The sequence below is a fragment of the Manis pentadactyla genome, chromosome 3 (genome assembly GCF_030020395.1).
Source record: "Manis pentadactyla isolate mManPen7 chromosome 3, mManPen7.hap1, whole genome shotgun sequence".
Taxonomy (NCBI): domain Eukaryota; kingdom Metazoa; phylum Chordata; class Mammalia; order Pholidota; family Manidae; genus Manis; species Manis pentadactyla.
Window position 1 is genome coordinate 39,276,841 of NC_080021.1, and position 20,342 is coordinate 39,297,182.

General features: G+C 47.6%; 1 long non-coding RNA gene across 1 annotated transcript; it reads left to right on the forward strand.

Annotated features, from left to right (window-relative positions):
* The first annotated feature begins 6,541 nt into the window (after nucleotides 1–6,541).
* LOC130682849 (uncharacterized) lies at nucleotides 6,542–13,285 on the forward strand. Its single transcript, XR_008996228.1, has 3 exons — nucleotides 6,542–8,146; nucleotides 12,689–12,802; nucleotides 13,046–13,285. It is a non-coding gene; the product is annotated as an uncharacterized LOC130682849 (long non-coding RNA).
* The last annotated feature ends 7,057 nt before the right edge of the window (nucleotides 13,286–20,342 follow it).

Genomic DNA, 20,342 nt, shown 5'->3' on the forward strand with positions numbered 1-20,342 from the left:
CCAAAATTACCCAGGCTATAGACATTCTTTCCACCCACAGTATATGCACTGACCCCTCTACCATTTGTCAATGCAAATCCTTCCTCAAGTTTGTCTCACTTCCGCATACCAAAAAGTGGTGTGTGACAGGCCCGTGAGTGGCACTGGAAAGGGGTCACAGGGCACAGCCAGTTTCCTCTGTCCTTGAATTCCGTAAGATCACATAGTATGCCTTTTTTGTGTGTGGTATCTTTTTGGCCAGAGCAGTATAACAAGGAAACCCCCTACCAAAACTCTATGTTAAACATTAAGCTCTAGAGTCATTCTTCAGTGAGATCAGTTAATGTTCCCCAGATAAATAAGAGTAGCACATGTTTTTATTATGCTAATCATTTGTAATCATACGTAAGATTCACTTTAGCATGCTAAAAGGCCCAGGCCTATGTGCTGTCTTTCCTCCTTCAGCCCTGATGAGGTGATTTGCAAACTGGGCAACTAACTTAGCATGCAGACTCAGCTGTAAACAACATAGTAAAAGGCAGGAAGGATTCCACCTTAAAGATAAGATTGCATTTTAACACCCAGGAAGTTTAAGAAGTAAGATTCTTAACTTACTCTTTAGCAAACAGACAATAACTCAGCCCACCTTGAGGGGCTGGGCAGGCGGCCTTGTTTGATATGCTCCCTGACCAAGAAGCAGGTATCCCAGGGAAAAATCAAAGCAGGAAATTCCTTATGTTAAGTTAATTCTAAATATTCAGGGACCACTTAACAAGTCCACACCCCTAAGCCTTTATCCGGTTCCCAAAAATCCTCAACTGCCTATAAAACCCCTAGACAACACACAACTACGGACTCTCTTGTCCCCTCCTGGCGTGAGCCAGGAGCTCTGTCCTCGCACTGTATCTCTCAATAAAAGCCTCTCCCTGGCTCTCCTACCTTGGGTGTTTGCTAAATTCATTCTTCAACTCCACAGATAAGAACCCTGGCATCAACAGTCCGTCAGTTCCCTTATTGATGGACATTTGGGTTATTTCCAGTTTTTGGCTGTTGCAAATAAGGCTGCTGTGAACTCTTGTACAAGGTGTTTTCTGGATGTATATACTCACTTCTCTTGTGTGTATACCTAGGGGTAGAATTGCTGGTCCTTGTAAGTGTATATTTGGCTTCACTAGAAACCACCAGCTTTCCAAAGCAGTTGTTTTAATATATGCTTAGTCCTCACAACCACTTTGAGTGTCCAGTCAGATCACAATTGCTTATTGAGCACCTGCTCTGTGCTAAGCACTGTTCTAGCTGCTGGGATATAGCAATGGGTAGACAGACAAGGTCCCTATCATTGAGACACATTCTCTTGGGGGAAACAGGCAATGAAACCTAAATAAACAAGGAAGGTAATTTTGGGTGCTGATCCATGCTTTAAAAATGGAGTAATGTGATGGAGCTCTATGGAAGAGGGGGCCTCATCTGCTCTAATGGCCCAGGGAGATTTCTTTGAGGAGCTCAAGCTGAGTCATCACCTGCAAGATAGGGAGGGTGGGGCTGTGAAGAGCCCGAGGGAGACTGCTAGAAGCAGAAGGAATAACAAACATAGGCTCCTTGGGACAGAGCGAGCGTGGTGAGTTTGGAGGGAGAAAGGTGATCTGTGCAGCTGGCACACCATCATTCATTCATACAACAAGTAAACGTGCATGGAGATTCTGCTGTGTGTCAGGCACTGTTCTAGGCTCTGGGGATCTGCGAATAACCAAAAGCGACAAGCAGCTTGCTGTCAGAATGGGAAGGAAAGGGCAGGTAGGAAGGTTTGGAGGAGGAAGCAGAGGCCAGATTAAGTAGGACTGTGTACACCCTGGAAAGTAGTTTGGATTTTGTCCTGGAGCTGTGGGAAGCCACAGGAGGATTTTAGGCAGAGATGTGAAAATGATCTAATTTATGGGGATGGAGCAAGGACAAAGTAAGGGGGACTCATTAGAAGGCTGTGTAGAAATCTAGGCCAGAGTTTCTGGGCTGGGACTACTGCTGTGGCCATAGATCAGTGAAAATAACCAGCATTCAGAATGTATTTTGGAGGCTGAGCCAAGAGGACTTGTTAGGAGACTGGTTATGGGGTGAGCAAAAAGAGAAGTACAATCCAACTTTCAGGTTCTTAACCTGAGCGACTGGAGAGATGGTGGTCCCCTGCACTGAGATCAGGAGGAGGGGAATTTGGTGAGGAAAAGCAGGAGTTCCGTTTTGCTTAGTTTGAGATGCAAATGAATGTTTCAGCAGAAACATTCAGAAGGAGTTCAGGGTAGAGAGCTAGCCTAAAAATCTAACTTTGAGAATTATCAGCATGTAGGTGACTTAAAGCTACAACACTGAACAGGATCACCTGGGACGAGAATGTAGGCCAAGAAGGAGACTGAGGAAAATCTTGGAAAATCTTGAGAATTTCAAGTTCCATTTTATAGATGAGGAAACTAAGTCTCAGAGAAGCTAAGCAAATCACCCAGGGTCATATGGTATGATGAAGTCAGTCGTATTTCATGCCCTGCATACTCACGCATCTCACATTAATGCCTAAGAGTTCTCACCCTCTTACATGCCATGTGACTTCAAGTAAATCGCTTGACCTTTCAATGCCTCAGTTTATTCCTCTGTGAAGATGGGATAACAATAATCACATTCTGCATAGGGCAGTGTGAATATAAAATAAATTAATATAATGAAGGTGCTTAAAACACTGCTTGGCACATAGAGGTATGAGCTAACATTGTTATGTAAGTCACAGGCTAAGAATATGCAGGCCTCAAAGGTGAGAAGTTCCAACTCTGAATAGCCAGGCCAACTGGCTCAAGATGCACAGCCAGGTAGATGTCAACCTCCATCTGAGGAGGGTAGATCTGTCTCAAGCAGACTCTTTTATACTTATTCTAACAATTGGCCCCACAGTGCGGATGAGGCTTGGCCTCTCCCTTGTGCAGATAAGCTGTGGTGCGTTGGGATCAGGTCAATGACTGGGTGAGGGCAAACTGCAGGCAGAGGTCGCAGTGCCATGCTAGGAGCAAAAGCAAGTGAGAAGGACCGTAGCACCAGAAGCACACAGCAGGATACACAGGAGCCCTGCTCAGTGCCTTCTATTCTGCTTTAGTTGGCGTTTGTTGTTCAGCCATGTGTGGCATCATAAGAAATACATTTGGTGTTTGTCCTCAGCTTTTGGCACAAAGATCTTAAAAGCACGTGGAATTTTCTGAATGACAGGAATATCTTTTGTCATTCATAATGAGCCCCTTTGAGTATACCTGAGTTTATACTAATGAGGTAACTTAGCATGGGGCCCCTGGACAGCCTCAAGATGGGGGTGCTTCCCAGAAAGGGCAAGTGAAAGAATGTCAGAACTCTCAGCCGGACCCACTGGCCTCTGGGAAGGAGAAGATTGGTGCTAATGGCTGCAGATTAAGCTCTGTAAAATCTCTTGAACAACAAGATTTGATAGGCTTCTGGGTTGGTGAACCCATCCAGGTGCTGGGGTGGGTGGCTCATCCCAGTTCTGTGGGAATAGAAGCTCCTGTACTCTGGACCCTTCCAGGCCTTGCCTTGTGTATCTTATATCTGGCTGTCATTTGTATCCTTTGTATTATCCTTTATAATAAACTGGTAAATGTAAACAAATGTTTCTCTGAGTTCTGTGAGCCTCTCTAGGGCATTGCGAGAACCCCAGTTTGTAGCCAGTCAGAAGCACAGGTGACAAACTGGACTTGCAATTGGTATCTGAAATGGGGGCAGTCTTGTGAGTCCAAACGTATGGGGTTTGATACTGTCTCCAGGTAGTTGGTGTAGGAACTGAGTTGAATTGTAGGAACTCAGTCAGTGTCCACTGAGAACTGGAGAATTCCTTAGTAGTATTGGAAAATACACATTAGACCATGACTCAGAATTCTTCCAGTTAGCACCTATGCTATAAAAACTGAATCTGAAGGCAAGAGAAGAGAAAGATCTAGGGAATGTTCAATGTATTTTATATATGTGGGAAAAAACCTGTCTTCTTGTGAGCACAGTATCCCTGGTCCCCCGCTTTTCATATGGCATCCACTCCCTTCCTTGGAGTTACTGCCCCATCTCAACCCAGCATCATTCAAAGACCCTATCCCCCTGTCCTCCGTAGTTGCCCGAATGGTGGATGCATGATCCAAGCTGCACCAACCAGAAATTTGCTCTTTGATTTTACAGATATTGGGAGAACAACCTTTCTTTTTTCATTCGGTGTTGTTGCTAAGCTATGAAAACATATGAATGGAAATGTCTGCATCCGTACCTCCCTTTGCCCATCAGCCATGGGAGAGAAAAAGCCAATAGGGATGGAGAGCTTTGGTGGCTTCGTCTGAGCTCCTGGCTCCGTGCCGCTTGAACCCCCCCACTGCCAGCCCCAGCCCTTCTCAGTGAGGGGAATCAATGCCTTCGTTCTGTTAGCTTAAGCTCATGGAGGTCCTCACAGCCATAAAGGACTAACTGATTCATGTTAGGTTCAACTAGTGCTGATTTTTGCAGCCTTTGCTGAAATTCTCTTGAAAGTAATTCACTGTTGTCACTTAATTTCATAAATAATGAACCTGGCGGATTAAAAGTTTCAGCCCAAGTTCTCATGGCATTAAACAAAATGTGGTCTTATTTTACTTTCTAATCTGCCTTGTAGATATATCCTAATTAAATAAAAGCCCACCTAGTTCATCAGAAAGGAGCCTCCAGCTAATGTGGTCATCATGTTTGGAGACAAGGGACCCACGAAATAGGCAAGACATTGCTGGGGGACATAGGACATCTCTAGACAAGGAGATGGGGGTGAAGGAGTCAGGTAGCTGTACTGACTCACTCTGGGTGGGATCAGTGTGACCCTTTGGACTTTGGTTTCTATAATGCTGACCCCAGTTAAGTGTCCAGTTGATCATGGGTGCCTGAAAGCTTTAGCAGATGTCCAGAATCTCAAGGATTCCAGTCTCCCTGGAGAGATAAATCACTGGGTGGTATTTGCTTCATTCACACATGTGTACACACACACATGCACACACTTACCTCCTTTTCTACTATGATACTTTCATCTCAAAGCTCTAAATTCTTTTCATAGCCCCTGAGTAAGTGAAAGCCATTTGAGGAGAGTCTTGAATTGTCTTGCTTTCCTTTGGGAAGCAAGGAGGGAAGGTTATTTGCTGAGTTGGAAGGTAAGGGGAGGGGGCCCATTTTCCTGAACCTCAAATCTAGCAGGACCAGGTTTTAAAAGCTTCAGAAAATGTAGCACTTGCAAATCTATCCAGGAGAGAGTAGACCCAGGAGGCCCCAAACTAGAGGCCAATGTGGGTTTTCAGTGTTATCTTCACTAGGCCAATCACTCCTCCTAGCTATTCTTGCTGCCTGGAACAGATAATTTTTAAAAGGTAACTCTCTCTTAGCAGAAGTGGAGCTTCTGTCTGCCTGTGGAATTCCTGGGTACAAAGGAGGGAACTGGAGGAGAGCACCAAGTTCCTGTCTGGCCACCTCCCCGCCAGAGCAAGCTCAGGCTGTGTGTGGGCCCAGTGGGTGGGAGCGTCCCTTTCTCCATCACTGTTTTGCTGGTGGTACAATCAGCCTCTTAGAAGATGTTAATGAGATTCTTGCAGAGAGCTACAAAATCAACTGTGGCAGATGGTTGAGGGTTCGGTTTTGATTTCTCTGGTTTCACTGTTGTTTTTCTTTAAAAATGTGCTAACCAATGTGCTGCTTTCTTGTGCATTATTTTGACAAAGCCACAAATTTGATTTTTTAAAATCATTTTCATACAACCTGCCTCTAATCATAAACTCAATGAGCAGTATCTTTTAGAAATGAAAGCAAATCATCAACCAGTTTCTTTCTTCTGTCCCTTCCCTGATGTCTGGATTTTTTTTCATTAAAATCTTTTAAACTGAAATTTAAAATTGAAATCTTTCGAATTTCTGAACCTACAGTGCTAATATGCCAGTGCTATGAGTGCCCCTGGTAATGTGTAATTTCATTTCCTTATTGGCGGGGGCAAAGTTAGGTTACAGTGTGTGGGTTAATTTGTATTCCCTGTATAGACAGATGCAAAAGCAAACAAATATTATAGGAGCCGACAAAGAGAACAGCTACCATTTATTGAATACCTTCAAAATTCCAGGCACCATGCTGAACAATCTATGGCTATTATTTTATTTAATCCTCACATTAATCCTGTGAGTCAGTACTACCATTATTCCCATTTCATAGATGAGGGAGGAGATTGAGACTTGGAGAAAGAAACTTGGCCAAGATCAGATGGCCAGGAAGTGGAAAAATTGGAATGCAAAATACTTCGAGATTGTGCCTTCTTGTTTTCCTTGATGTATTTCAGTTACATTAGTGTTGGTGGTCTCTAGGACTCCTGATTTCAAAACCTTATTTGGAGACCAGATGTCACAAAGCTTATTTGTGGTCAGAGTCTGACACTGATTATGGGGGTCAATTGACTTGGCCTCAGAGATGGAAAGTGAACCCATCATTTTGCATATGAAGGAGTTAGGGTCCAGGGAGGATGGTGTTTCAGTTATCTTTTGCTGTGTAACAAACCACTCTAAAAATTGAGTGACTTAAACCACAAACCCATTTTATTGCTCCAATCCTGTGCTCCAGGACTTCGAGCAGGCTCAGCAGTACGGTCTTAGGACTGTTCCATGCTATCCAGGCTAGCTGGACTGGGGCCCTCACACACTTTGGGCCTTGAGGCTGGGCCTTATCTGCCCGGCAGGATAACCTGGACGTTATATAGCTGTCAGTGTGGCAAGAGAACCCAAAGCCTCAGCCCAGAACTGGAATAGTGCCCCTACTGTCTCCTCCTATCCGTCAAAGGCAATCCCAGGGCCAGCTTCCTTTCAAGGGGATGGGGATGTACTTCACCTTTTGATGAGAGGAGCTTGTGCAAACAGGGACAGCCCGTGTATGGCCGTCTTTGCAGACAGCACGACACATGGTGACTTGTTAGTGGCGGATATCCAAGTGTTAGGCCAATATTATGGAAAATCTCACTGAGGCAGCTTTTCTGGAAGGGAAAAGACCCCCTTTAGAAACTGCATTCAATTTTGGCTCTTTCAGCCCTTACAGGTAAATGTGGAAGGTATTTTAGACGGAATGGGGTGGTGTCATTCATCTAATCCTGGGGGTGCCAATGTTCTTGTGAGCTGTGTAACCAGCTGGGTCCAGTACCTGCATCATTCACGGGGGCAAGGGTGTGACACTTCCCTTGATCTAAGCAGTCTGCACATGCTCTCTGCCAAGGGAGAACCCCAGGCAAAAGAAAGGGGACAGGGGACATTGACCCCACCAAGGACACAGACGTGTGCCCAAGGATGTTGCAGAAGCTGCCAACGTGAGTGGGGAAGAGAAGACTATCTCCATCAGTCCAAAATGATCAACCCAATGTGCCTCTAACAAAAACAGATGATTGGCCTCGCCAAGATTTTTGCGAGAAAATAAAGGAATTTCATACCTTAACTGCAGGGCACTTAGAATCGTTTTATAAAGCTCTTCCACTCACTTGAGCAAGAAGCAAACATAAAATCAAGGTGAAATGTAGGAATGTGTACTTGGGAAGGAAAATAAAATGGATTATGACCAGATGAACAAAAACGAGAGAGAAAGGTAGCTGGACAAGGAGCCTTTAGGGTCCTGCAGCTCCAGATTCAGTCCTGAGACCGGCAGCCTCAGCATCACTAGGGAGCTCGTTAGAAATGCAGGCTTTCAGGCCCCGCCCCAGACCTACTGACTCGAATCCCAGGTGATTTCAACGCCTATAAAGTTTGTCTGGCTGGAGTCCGCAGCCCTGGCTGAGCAATGGAATCACCTGGGGAGCTTTGCAAACTGTTCGGGTCCCACACCTGTGGTTCTGATGTCATTGGTCTGGGTGCGGTCTAGGCTTCAAGTTTTTGTTTTTGTTTTTTAAGCTCCTCTGGTGATTCTAATGGGCTGCAACCTTTGAGAACCACTGGCAGGAGGAAAGGGAGAGGTGAAAGCTGTGGCGGGTGGAGGCCACTAGCGACTGGCCATTCCCTCCCAAGGCAGAGCCACGTAGTGGGGTGTGACCAGGATCAAGGAGGCCCGCGGACATGTATGGAGTCCTTCCCGCCGGTGCGCGCGGTTGGACACCGACTGCGCAGGCACGCGGGTAAGACCCTGCCTCTCAGGTGCTCCGTGTGTGCGGGTGCCGGGAAGGCCGCGTTGGGTGAATTCTCGCGGTCCCCGCCTGCACCGCGAGCCAGTGCGGGGCACACCTGGAGCGAGAGCAGTGCGCGCAAGCGCAGAGGCGAGGGACTGGGCGGCGGCTCGGGCTCCCCTGGGGCCGGGAGGGGGGTGACTCAGAGGGCAGAGGGCGGCGGGCAGAGCCAAAGGCCCTCGCCCGGGGCCCAGCCTGCCGGGCAACAGCCACCCCCTCTGCCCCGCCCCGGCCGCCTCCGGGACGGGAGGGGCCGAGGCCGGCAGGTGCGGCGCGGCCCCGGGAGGGCGCGTTCGAGGGCTAATTTGTCTCGCGTCCGGCACAGCCCCCGTCCTGGGCGCAAGCCTGCCGAAGCTGAGTCACGGCTCGCTCCGCTGCTAGTGTGTGGCCACATGGCCCCCATCCGGAAGATGCGTCCCTTTCCTGAAGCTGGCTTATCTGATGAGGTAGACGGGACAAAAGCCAGGGAGAGACGGCTTCTATCTACAAAGCCTTTTACTCACCCTGTGCGAGTACATAGCCAAGGTCACCCCCAGCCCTTACACAGCCCTGAGCAGGAGCCGCTGTCCCTGCGGATGCCACCCCCAAGGGGATTATGATTTGAGACTTGAGGCAAAGCGCTCCGACAAGATCTGTAGCGGCACCACGGTCCAGGTAGGTTCCTCTACAGCTGCTCCATGTCCCCACACCTTCGTGAGATTTGGGTGCAGACTGAGTGCGCCGGCCTGAGGTCATCTGGAGGACTTGTCAGAAGTGCACATCCCCCACGCTTAATCAGAGGATGAAATTCAGTAAAACTGGGGTAAAGTCATGACATACGCATTTTAACAAGTGCACCGGATGTTTTTTAAGTGGGTGGTTGGCCAACTTCACTTTGAGAGTCGCTGGTTTTATAGAAGTTCCCCTGAACATAGATGAGTTAGCCACAAACGGGTGCTGCTGAATGATAGTAAGTTGAGTTTGCCCAGGGAGACACACTAGCAGTTGGCAGAGATGGGCATCATGCCAAGGTCACCAGCCCCCCAGCCTGCGTTTAAATTATAAGCACAGGCCAAACCTACTCTGCAGGGATTCCCAGGTAGCCCATAGATCCTTCCTTTGTACTTTTGTGGTTTTGAATACCACCAGAAAGAAGCAATATCAGCTGGCACTTCTACACCTCTTGATTTTATCACGCTGTCATTCCAGTTTGATTTGTGAAGTTGGGTATATTGTAGCTTAAGCCTAACCAGCCACTAATGGGTATTAACCTACCTAAGAGTCTGTTATGTCCAGATAAATGTCAGCTCAAATGGATTTTTATATAATACCTCCTTTAACGGTTGCTAGTCTCTCAAAAGAGGATAGAGAAAAGATTCACTGAAAATTAGGTTTAGGAACAAATTTATCCTTTTGCTTGGCAAATGTCATCTTCTCCTGTTAACAGCCCCTAATGAAAAAAACCGAATAAATTATATTTTTAACAATTAGAGTGAAATGGACACATGACTCTAAAGGCAGGTGGACTTGGCCCAAATGTCAGCTTTCTCACATATCAGCTGGTAACCTTGGGCAAGTTTCTGACTTCTATGTGCCTCAGTTTCCTCATCTGAAAAATGTAGTTGTAAATACTTGTTTTATACTTACTGCTGCCCAATATTGTAAGAAGAGATTGGCAAGTGTTATCTTATGTAATTTTGACTTACATATGAGGAAACTGAGGCCCAGAGAAACTAGGTACCAAGGTCACCCCATCTAAATCCACACCTGTTCCCCCCAGCCCCTTGACCATGCCTTTTCATTGCCTCCTCACTCCTGATTGGCTGTCATGTTAGTCATGCATTTTCTTATGAGTGCATCACAATGGCTAACATTTTTTTGAGCAGTTACTGTATGCCATAAACTAGTATATAGACCTTACTTGAATTAATTCTTACCACCCTATGAGATGGGATTATCATCTCTGTCTCTTAGGGAAGGAAATTGAAACAGAGAATTAAGAAACAACCCAGGATCACACTGCTAGGAAGGGGTAAAGCTAGAACTTAAAAGTGGCAGTCTTGCTTCTAGGCTTGGGTACCAACTGCTGGACTGTGCTGCATATATTATGTAACTGGAGGAGGGGTGCTTCCCACTCTCCTGACCCCCCAGTACAGTGATACTGGAATTTTTCCTTCCCATCAGCACCCTGCCTCTGGGTGCAGAGGGTCCATTCTATCAGAGAGCTTATGATTCTTCTGGGCCTCTGAAAGTTGTTTTTTATATGTGACAGCTTTGAGGGATTTGGAAGACCTTAATACAAGCATCTGATCCATTGGCAACCTGCAGGTAGCCTTCTACAGAGGCCCTTCCAGAGCAAGGGATGAACACTGATGGGGCTTCCCGGTCAAGGGGCCGGCAGTATTAGCTGAATGCAGGCGAATGGTTTGCAGGCTCAGTCTCCGCATGTTGACCCACATGGCTGCCTGGCACTGGCCCCTGAAAATGTGGTTATTTTTCTTACACTGAGTTTTGAGTTATATGACAGAAATGCAGACATTAAGGGTGAGTCTGGTGATGTCTCAGATGTAAATGAGGAGCATGTTATTGGGAACTGGAGGAAAGATGATCCTTGTTACAAAGCAGCAAAGAACTTGGTTGAACTGTGTTCCAGTGTTGGGTGGAAGGTAGAGTTTGCTAGCAATGAAATTGGTGTTTAGCTGAGGAGATTTCTAAGCAAAGTGTTGAAGGAGCAACTTGGTTTCTCCTGAATCCTTACAGTAAAATGCAAAAGGAGAGAGATGAAATGAAAGATTTGTTAAGCAAATGGGAACCAGAACTTGGAAATGTAGAAAAGTCTCAGTCTGCCATATTGCAAAAAATGAGGAAATGTTCTGAATAGAAAACTAAGGATGTGGCTTTGATAAAGAGATCATGGGCGTGACCACAGATCCAATCAGTCATCTCAATGAAAGCCAGGAATAGAGATGGGATTATGTCAGCAAAAGACACTGTCAGCTTGAACTGAAGGGGAAGGAGAAAGTGGGGCAGAATATAGGAAGGCTCTTGGATTTCTTGGGTGCTACAGGACCAGACTGTGGCCAGGCAGCTGGGTCTGCGGGGGCCGGGCAGGGGGGGGGTGCCTCTCCCTGCACGGCCTGGACAGGGTAGGGTTCTTGACTCTGAATGAGAAAGAATTCTCGAGCAGGTCTGACAAGTGTAGGTAAGGAAGAAATTCATTAAAGTGAGAGTAGCAGGGAATAGCAGCTGCCTTGCAGACAGTGGAGAGCAAGCAAGGGCAGAGGGAGGAAAGGGAAGCTAAATGAACTCCTGCTCTGCATGCAGCAGATCCCTTACCAGCTCCTAAAGTCAGGGTCACCTGGTGTCCAGTGTCTGCTTGAATCTGCTTGGTGTGGAAATGAAGCCCCTACCACCCCAGGATTTAGGGGAGCCACAGAGCACTGGATGGAGTGAGATTATGTTCTGAGAACTTCCCAAAGGCAAAGAAAGGAGATTTTCAGGCAGGCTACTAAAGAGCATGATTGTACAGCTGCATTCCTGTCTGGGTCACTCAGCAGTGGGAACTTGGAAGCCCAAATCAGAACTCTCAGCAGCCCCTCCCTACTTGTGTGAAGTAGAACAGAGAGTGAGGACCTGTGCTGAAGTCTAGAAAATTGAATGAAATAGCAGAGTAACGAAGACACCACTGGAAGAGCGCAGAGACAAAACACAAGTTGAGCAGTGAGTTTTTATTTAAGGCAGAAAGTACACACTCAAAGAAAGAGGAGTGCAGGCAACCTCAGAGAGGAGGTGTGCTTAAGGGTTTTGGGTTTAATAGGGCCTTTTGGGCAGGGGTCAGCATAAGGTATAATGTATAAAGGTGATCCATAATTTCTTTGAAGTTTTGTCTTAAGAATTGGGTTATTTAGGTGACTGTGTTGACCTAGATCTTGGCATTCTTTATCCACATAAGTTCATTTACATTTGGGAGGTCTAGCTCCTGTCCTGGTTACAAAGTTACTTAATTGATTAAGGGGATGGAAGAAGAGGAAGAACAGCCTACAGATTAAGTTAAAGAATAAGCTGGGCCTTTTTGGCAGGCTAAGTAAATTTCACAATGGCATGACCCTTGTCCTATTTCCCTGCTCAACCTTAAGACTGTAGAGCTAGTCGGCTGCAAATGTTCACTGTTCTTCAGGGATAAGGAAGAGGCACCCTGAAGGCAATTCAGAGGTTACCAGCCACCCGCTGAGTTTCAACAGTCTGGAAACCCTTGAGGGAGCCCCCCACTCCCACTTGGCAGAGCTGCAAAGGTGGGACCACCATCCTAGTGGGTCTGGAAGGCAAAGTACTGAACCAAAGAAGACTATTCCTGAGTCTTAAGATCTAATGGAATTTACCTTGCTAACTTTTGGACTTACTTGGAACCCATCACTCCTGCCTTCTTCCCTACTTCTCCCTTTTGGAAGGGAATGTCTGTCCCATGTTTGTCCCACTACTGTATTTTGGAGGAACATAACTTGTTTGGTTTCACAGGTTCACAGCTGGAGAGGAATTCTGCCTCTGAGTAAATAGTATCTTGAGCCTCACCCATATTGATCTGATGGTCCTGAGATGAGACTTTGGTTTTAGAGTTGATGCTGGAATGAGGTAAGCCCCTTGGGCTGTTGGGGTAGAATGAATATATTTTCATGGGAGAAGGGCATGAATTTGGAGGGAACAGGGTAGAATGCTTGGGTTGAAGTGTGTCCCCCTACAAAATTTGTATGTTAAAGTCCTAACCCTCGATGTTAGATGTTTTGGTATTTGAAGATGGGGCCTTTGGGAGGTAACAGGGTTAGATGGGATTAGTGTCCTTATGAGAATTGAGAGAGCTCAATCTCTCTCTGCCAGGTGAGGGCACAGCGAGAAGGCAGCCATCTGCAAGCCAGGGTTTTGCCAGACACTGAGCCTGATGGTCCTTTGATCTTGGGCTTCTAGCCTCCAGAACTGTAAGAAAATAAATCTGTATTGTTTAAGTCAACCAGTCCATGGTGTTTTGTATTGTTTAAGTGACCCAGTCTGTGGTGTCCTCTGAGCTCACTTAAGATGATTCTCAAAGGCCTGCTTTGAATACTGAAACCCGTTACACTTCCGGAGGCAACATGGCTGCCTCAGACTCGGGGAGGGGAAGCAGTCTCGCAGCAGTTGGGTGGAAAGGAAGAAGCGCGCAGGGGCTGACTGAGCTCCTCCCGCTCTCCAGGCACTGTGCTGAGCTCCGCCCCGAGTATCACTGCCTCTGACCCACAAATGCCTGGGAAGGCTGTTACTTCCGGCTGGCTGTAGGCCAGCTGGCCCTCCAGGCAGCCCTTAATCCTTCACAAACCTCCCTCCAAGGACAGAGAAGGATGACCACCGTCCCCACCCCATGAAGGAAGCCCCAGTGCCCAGCAAGCTGGGAGGAGGCATGTGGCCCAGAGCGGGCTGTTTACCTTTGCTTAGCTCTCCGTGCCCAGTCTTGGGCCAAGCATGGAGAAGGATCTGCCAGTCCCGACTCCGGTTGCCCCTCAAAGCTTCTCCCTGCTCATTCCCACCATCCATCTAGCCTCTGAGTTGTGCTGCCAATAAGAAGAGAACTGATCTGAGTTTCACTTCCTCTGGAGATGTGAATAAACAGAGAAATGGCCCAAATTTTGGCATCAGCCTGGGAAAGAAGGGAAAGAATCGATATTCATGAAGCCTCTGATAAGTGCCAATTGCTTTACCCTAAGACTATAGTGACCCCCTACAACATCCCAGTCAGGGGGAGGCGATGCTTCTTGCTCAGGATCACCCAGCTGGAAAGGGCCAGAAGTGGGGGGTAGAGGAGCCTCAGTGCACCCCAAAGTGCACCTAGCAAAGCTGGAACTTGAACCCGGGACCAAAGAACTTCTGGGCTTTTCCCACTCCCCGTATAGAAACTCAGGCCCACATAAACTGAAAAAGCAGAAATACCCAAATAAGTACACAGTTGTAGAGAGGGAGATTCAGATATTCAGAGAAGAGGCCCTGGGGCTTTGTCAGCCCCCAAGGCTCACCCAAGGGGGAGAATGTTGCAATGAAGTTTTTCAGGAAGGAAGAACTGGGCCTTGGGTAAAACTTTTTTTTAATGGGAGGACAGACCTGGGAGGAAATATAGAGAATGAATAAGCTAACAATTTTGTTTGTCTAAGATGTAAAATGAAGAAACTGAGAGGAAACCAAGGGGAATAGAGCCAGGTGTGTGGTAGAATCCTTTGCCAACTCTGTGAGGACCTTGTGGCTGGTGGGAGTGGCTGGCTACACACCAGTCAGAGTGCTGCACCTCAGCTCAGAGCCGGGGACTGGCTGAGGAACGGGGAATCAAGATCCTCGGGATCAAGCCCTGCACCAGGGGGCCACGCGCCTGGCTTTAGCTCCTCTGCATGCAAGCTGCTGGCCTGAAGTCCCACCGGAGAGGAGGGAACCCGGCATTTCTGACCACCTCTCATGTCACCTGTGATCACAGTAGGATTAGGCCGCGGCCTCTCACCTCAGTGAGAGAGGCATTCTCCACACCGTTGTACAGGTGAGGTTCAGAGATGTTAGGTCACTGGCCACTTCCCGGGGTCCCTCCATCCCAACACACCTTGGCTGTTCCTCTAATGCACGGCTGTGCCCCTCCAGTCCCAGAATCCATGTGTCTGCTCCCCCCTGAACTTCCCAGTGAACTCCGGAGGCAGGCTTTCTGTGGCATGCCCAGCAGGCAGGCTGGCATTACCTAATTGCTGGCCGGCTTCTTTTGTCACCTCGTTTTTCCAAGCTGCCTGGCTCTGAAAGCCTCCATCTCACACAGACAAATGAGACTCTAATCTTGTTCTGCCCAAGCTCCAGCAAAAGGAAGAGATCAGAGACTGTCACCTTGATGGAACAGCAGCCAGGATCTAAGGCACAAAGCACTGAGGGCACAGGATGTCTTTAGCAGGCGACAAAGCCCAGGCCGTGCCCTACTTTTGTCAGCAGCTTCCCTTATTGGGCTTGGCCTTCTGCTGTGTGGGGTGCCTGGGGTCAGCCTTCTGAGCATTGGGATTTGATCATCAGCCAGCCTCCCCAGGGAGATGAGCCCTTGTTAGAGCCTTGGCATCCTAAAAGCCTCTCCTGCCTCAACCATGTAGACGTTTCTGAGTTCAGGGAAGAAGAAAGTAATCAGAGGAATGCACACCACTGTACAGCCTCAAACATGCCCGGAGCTTGGAGCTGACTCCCAAAGGTGGGGCTGCTACAGGCCGCCCTGCTTAAGAGCAGCATTCTACCCGCCTGGGCCGCGGCCTGAGGCTGCAGCATCTGCCTCGGAAAGTAAAGTCCTTGGAGAGGCTGCGGGCAATTTGGCCTCATCCTGTCCTTGTCCTGGACAGTAGGTGGGGTGTACAGAGGAGCCCTTATGTCCTCCTTGGACTATGAGTGTCTCAGGGGTGGGAACTGTGCCCCACTAGACTTGGTATCACCTGGCACAGGCTAGCATTGATCTGGACCAAGCCCTGTCCTGAATGCCTTAGATATATAACCCACTCATCCTCACCACAACTTTAGGAGGTGGTGTTCCCATTTTTCAGATGAGAAACTGGTACCAAAAAGATTAAGTTTCCAAGCTCGTGAATAGGGAGTCAGGGTTTTCCAGGCAGTCTGACTCTAGAGTCCATGCTTTTAATTGTGATACTATAATGACTTTAATGAGTAAATAGTGAATGCATGAATGAGTGAATGAAAGCAGTCAGTTAATGACTTATAGAAAGAATAACTCTAAAGCCCCTTATTCAAAAGTATTTCCTCTATTATTAGTTTCTGGGCCTGTGAATCTGCTACTGAAATGTAGCCCTTGGAGTTTTAGTCTTTCAAAAAATGCCCCTAAGAAACTGGGGTGATGGCAATTATTGGCCATGCACTGTGGCTACTGGGAGGTCTCACTGAGGCTAAGACCTGTCAAGAAGTCAACCCAATGTATGAGGGGAAAGGAACAAGTTCCTGGGAGTTTCTGGGGAGAACGCTGCTGCTGCTAATTTCTGTGGTGCGGCTCAGGGGCTGGGACATGGGCTTTGAAGCCTTTGAGCTGGGTTCATGTGGCTGTGCCGCCTCCTGGCTGGGAGAGTTATGGGGCTTCTCGGAGCCTCAGTTTCCGCGTCTGTCAGTGGGGATACTGACACCTATCTCATGGCATAGGATTAACTAAACTGCTATAGGTGATGTGCCTGCCACGGAGTAGATGCTTGACAAACAGGATCTGTTAATGGTGTCATTACACAAATTATTATACAAAAACTATAGCAAAAAATATGTCAGTAATGATTACTGACCTGCTCCTCCTTCTTAAACTGGTTCCTGCTCCATCGACCCTATTTCTGGTGTCCCAGGCATCCTCATCATGACCCTCCCTCTCTCCCCTACCTTGCTGCCCTTCTCAGTGTCTTTCTTTCTGGGTTGTCCCACGCCCTCCCCTCTCGCACTTCTGTCCCGGCCTGGGCTCCCATTACCTGTCAAATCTGAGATCAAGAGAATACACTGTAAAACAAGGTGGAAGGAGCTCCTTGACACCCCCCTTTCCCCCTTTCCTCATATTTGCCTAGTTGGAACTCGTCGCCAATTTGGCTCTCCAGCAGCTCTTCACTCCCCACCCCATTTTTCTCCCTTTTTTCTCTCTTCCCAGTCCATGGTTCCCGTTGGCTCTGGATAAGCTTTAAATTATGCAGCAGGTGGCAATGAAGACATCCTCTCCTTTCCAAATGTTCATCAGAGGGTGTGCACAACAGACCCAATGCCCAGGATAAAAGGGGGCCTGGGTCCCGGGCAGGCACTCAGGGGTGCCTCAGGAAGATTCCTTGTGCCTCCCAAGACCTGGCACCAGAGAGAGGGGAGGTGTGCAGGCTTGCCCAGTATCCTGGGAGAACTCATTTATTCATTGGTCAGGCCAGAACAGGAGTGGAGGAGGGCCTTGGAGTTAACAGATACTTAATGAAGATTACCGTGAATCCTGGTAGCCATCCACTCGCGGAGGTCTAATAATCACTAGCATTTAGGGAAGGAGTCACAGTTTACAAAGCCCCTCTCATAGACTCTGTAACTTGAGCCTTATAAGGATCCCATGAGACAACAGAGAAAATGGCACTCTGTACCCCGTTTTACAGATGAAGAAGCAAGTCTTGAGCATTCAGATGACCTGCCCAGGCTGAGGCCGCAGAGCTGATCACCTGAGCCATTTTCCTGTCACCTCTCTGAGCTCCTTTTCATTTTGCACACTCACCACTGGCCCACAGCTAGTTCCACCTTCTCCTGGCCTGCCCTGGGTGCTGAGCATTTTGGAGAAAGTCACAGCCATGAGGACTGTGGCCACCACAGACTCTTGCCTCCACCCCAGCCAAGCTCTCAACATCTCCACGTCCTTTCCCATGCTTGGCCTGCCTGCTCTTCCCCCGTAACAGACTGTCCTTCCCTCCATCCTTGTCCCTCTCACACTCAGAGAATGACCTCACCTCCTCTTACACAATCATTGTCCAGGGAGAACGCACAGGGCTAGCCCCTCACCTGCAAACACCCCTGCCTCCAGCCCCTTTTTTGTTCTCTCCTGTCAGTCTTAGGGCTGTGGCCCCTTCTCCATTCAACTCTGACCCACCCCTCCTGCCACTAAAGGATCGTCCTCCATCAGTGGTCAGCCTCCTCAGAATTTCTAGCCCTTTCCTCTGTAATCGCTCCCCCAGGCCAGGTCCATGCTGCTGTTGTCTCTCCCACCTTCCTTGTCCCTGTAGTTTTTACTCTTCTTCCCCATTTAGCCTAATTTCTTCTTTTTTTTTAACTTTCAGAGATTTAATACAAAGCCAACATGACATTCCTAAAAAGATCCCTTTTCTTTATTTAACAAAATTCTTCTCAAACTTCTTATTCAGAACAATCTTCCAGAATTTTACCAGATCCTGATAAGCTACAACCCCCTCTGTTAGAATAGACCCCATTAATGAGGTATATGTGCATTAATGACCTTCTACTGAGTTGGAATGTGGGTGAGAACATGCTAGACTGTCTTTCATGTTTGTAAAATTTTTACTTTATTTTTAAATTTGTAACTGAAGTATTGTTGATACATAATACTATATTGATTTCAGGTGTACAACATAGTGATTTGATAGTTACATATATTATGAAATGCTCCGCACAATAAATGTAGCAAACTAACTTCTCAAAAGGACAGTCTACACTGGGGTTTATCAACATTAGTACTATGACATTTTGGACCAAATAATTCTTTGCTTTGGAGGCCATCCTGTGCATTTGTCTTTGCTTGCTTGGGCTGCCATAGCAAAATACTGTAGACTGGGTGGCTTAAACAGCCGAATGTATTTCTCATGGTTCTGGAGGATGGGAAACTGAGGCATGGTCTGGCAGAGTTCAGTTTCTCATGAGAGCTGGGATGCAAAGGGCCCCCCTCACTGTGTCCTCACATGGCCCTTCCTCCAAGTGCTGGGGGAGGGGCTGCAAGCTCTCAGGTATCACTTCTTACAAGGACACTAATCCCATCAGACCAGGGCCCCACCCTCATGACCTCCTCTAAACCCAACTACCTCCCAAATGCCTCAGCTCCAAATACCCTCTTGTTGGGGGTAGAGCTGCAGCATATGAATTTGGGGTAATACCAGTCCATGCAGCCCTGTAGGATATTTAGCAGTGTCCTGGTGTCTCTGTCTCCTATCTGCTAGGGATGCCTTCCTTTCAGTAGGGAAAGATTCCAGTAGTGACAGTTCTAGCAGCCTCCACTAGCTGTGACAGTTGTGGACAACCCCCAACTGCAACAACCAAAAATGTCTCCAGACCTTGCCAAGCATCCTCCAGAGGACAAAAATCTCCCCCTGTTGAGAACCATGGGTCTACACTATCTGTTTCACTTCCTTATCCCCGTCACTTCTCAGTTCACTTGTAATTCAGTTTCTATTCTTGCCTGGTCGACTGGACCTGCTTTAGTAAACACTCCCTATACGCAATATTGCTCAATTACTTGTGTTCATAGCACTGGGCCATGGTACTCTAGCAGCAACTATTGACCACTTGCCCCACCTCACACCCCCACTTCAGGAACTGTCTGCTGTCCACCCTGTTAGTCATCCTTCTAATTTCTGGCCTTCTTCTTGCAGTGAGAGCTCAGTTTTTACTGTAAGACTGAAAGGCTAGTTTTTCACTTTGCCAGCCTCCTTGCAGCTGGGACTGGGGAATGGGATCTGAGGGAGAGTCCACCTGGGAGAGTTTCTGGGAGATGACATTCTAGATGCTGATGACTCACAAATCTGAGCCCAGGGCTGTGTCTTGAGCCTCAGACTCTTAAATCCAGCTGCCCACCAACACATAGCCACTTTGTTGTTTCTTTAACTGGTTCTAATTTCTCTGCCCTCTCTTAATGTTGGGGTCTCTCAGGCTCATTCCTGGGCCCTTTTCCCTTTTCTAGTTCCACCTCCTACCCCCTTACCTCATCCATTTGTGTAACTTTAAATCACGCTGCTATATTGAAAACCCAAGTTTATACCTAAAGCCCCTAACTCTCAATGAGGCCTAGCCCTGAAAATGTAGCTGCCGGTTGCCGTCTGTGCATGCGGTGCTGCCCAGAGCCATCCTGCCCACATGCCTGGTCATCCACCTTCCTTAGAAACTGCTCCTCTTGTGTATTCCAACTCAACAATTCCCACTACCATCCTCTAGGCCGGAGGCAACAAATTATGCAAGATGCCTCCTTTTTTCTCATCTTGCATATTCCAGGAACTGCCAAGACTCTCTGATTTAACATCTGAATACCCGTCTGCTCTGCCCCTTCTGTCGTCCATGGCGTTAGTTCTCTGGCTGCCATCAATCCTGTGGTTATCTCTCAATTGACTAAGCCCCTCCCTTCTTGCTTCCCTCCAACCCATTCTCCACCCTACAAGCAGAGAGATGATTCTAACATGTAAATCTTACTATGTCAACTCAAAATTCTCCATTAACTCTCCATTCTCCTCTAGCAGGGCAAACATTTTAGCATAAGGCCTCTAATATATAATAAATTAAAGCAAAATAGTAACAGCTGAAGTTATGGAGACCCTCACAGATATTCAGTTCCCCCATTGCTTTCCCCAGCCCAGAACACACGCTCGCAGTCACACGCACACACATGACTGCCCACGTGTACACGAGTGCACACATGCAC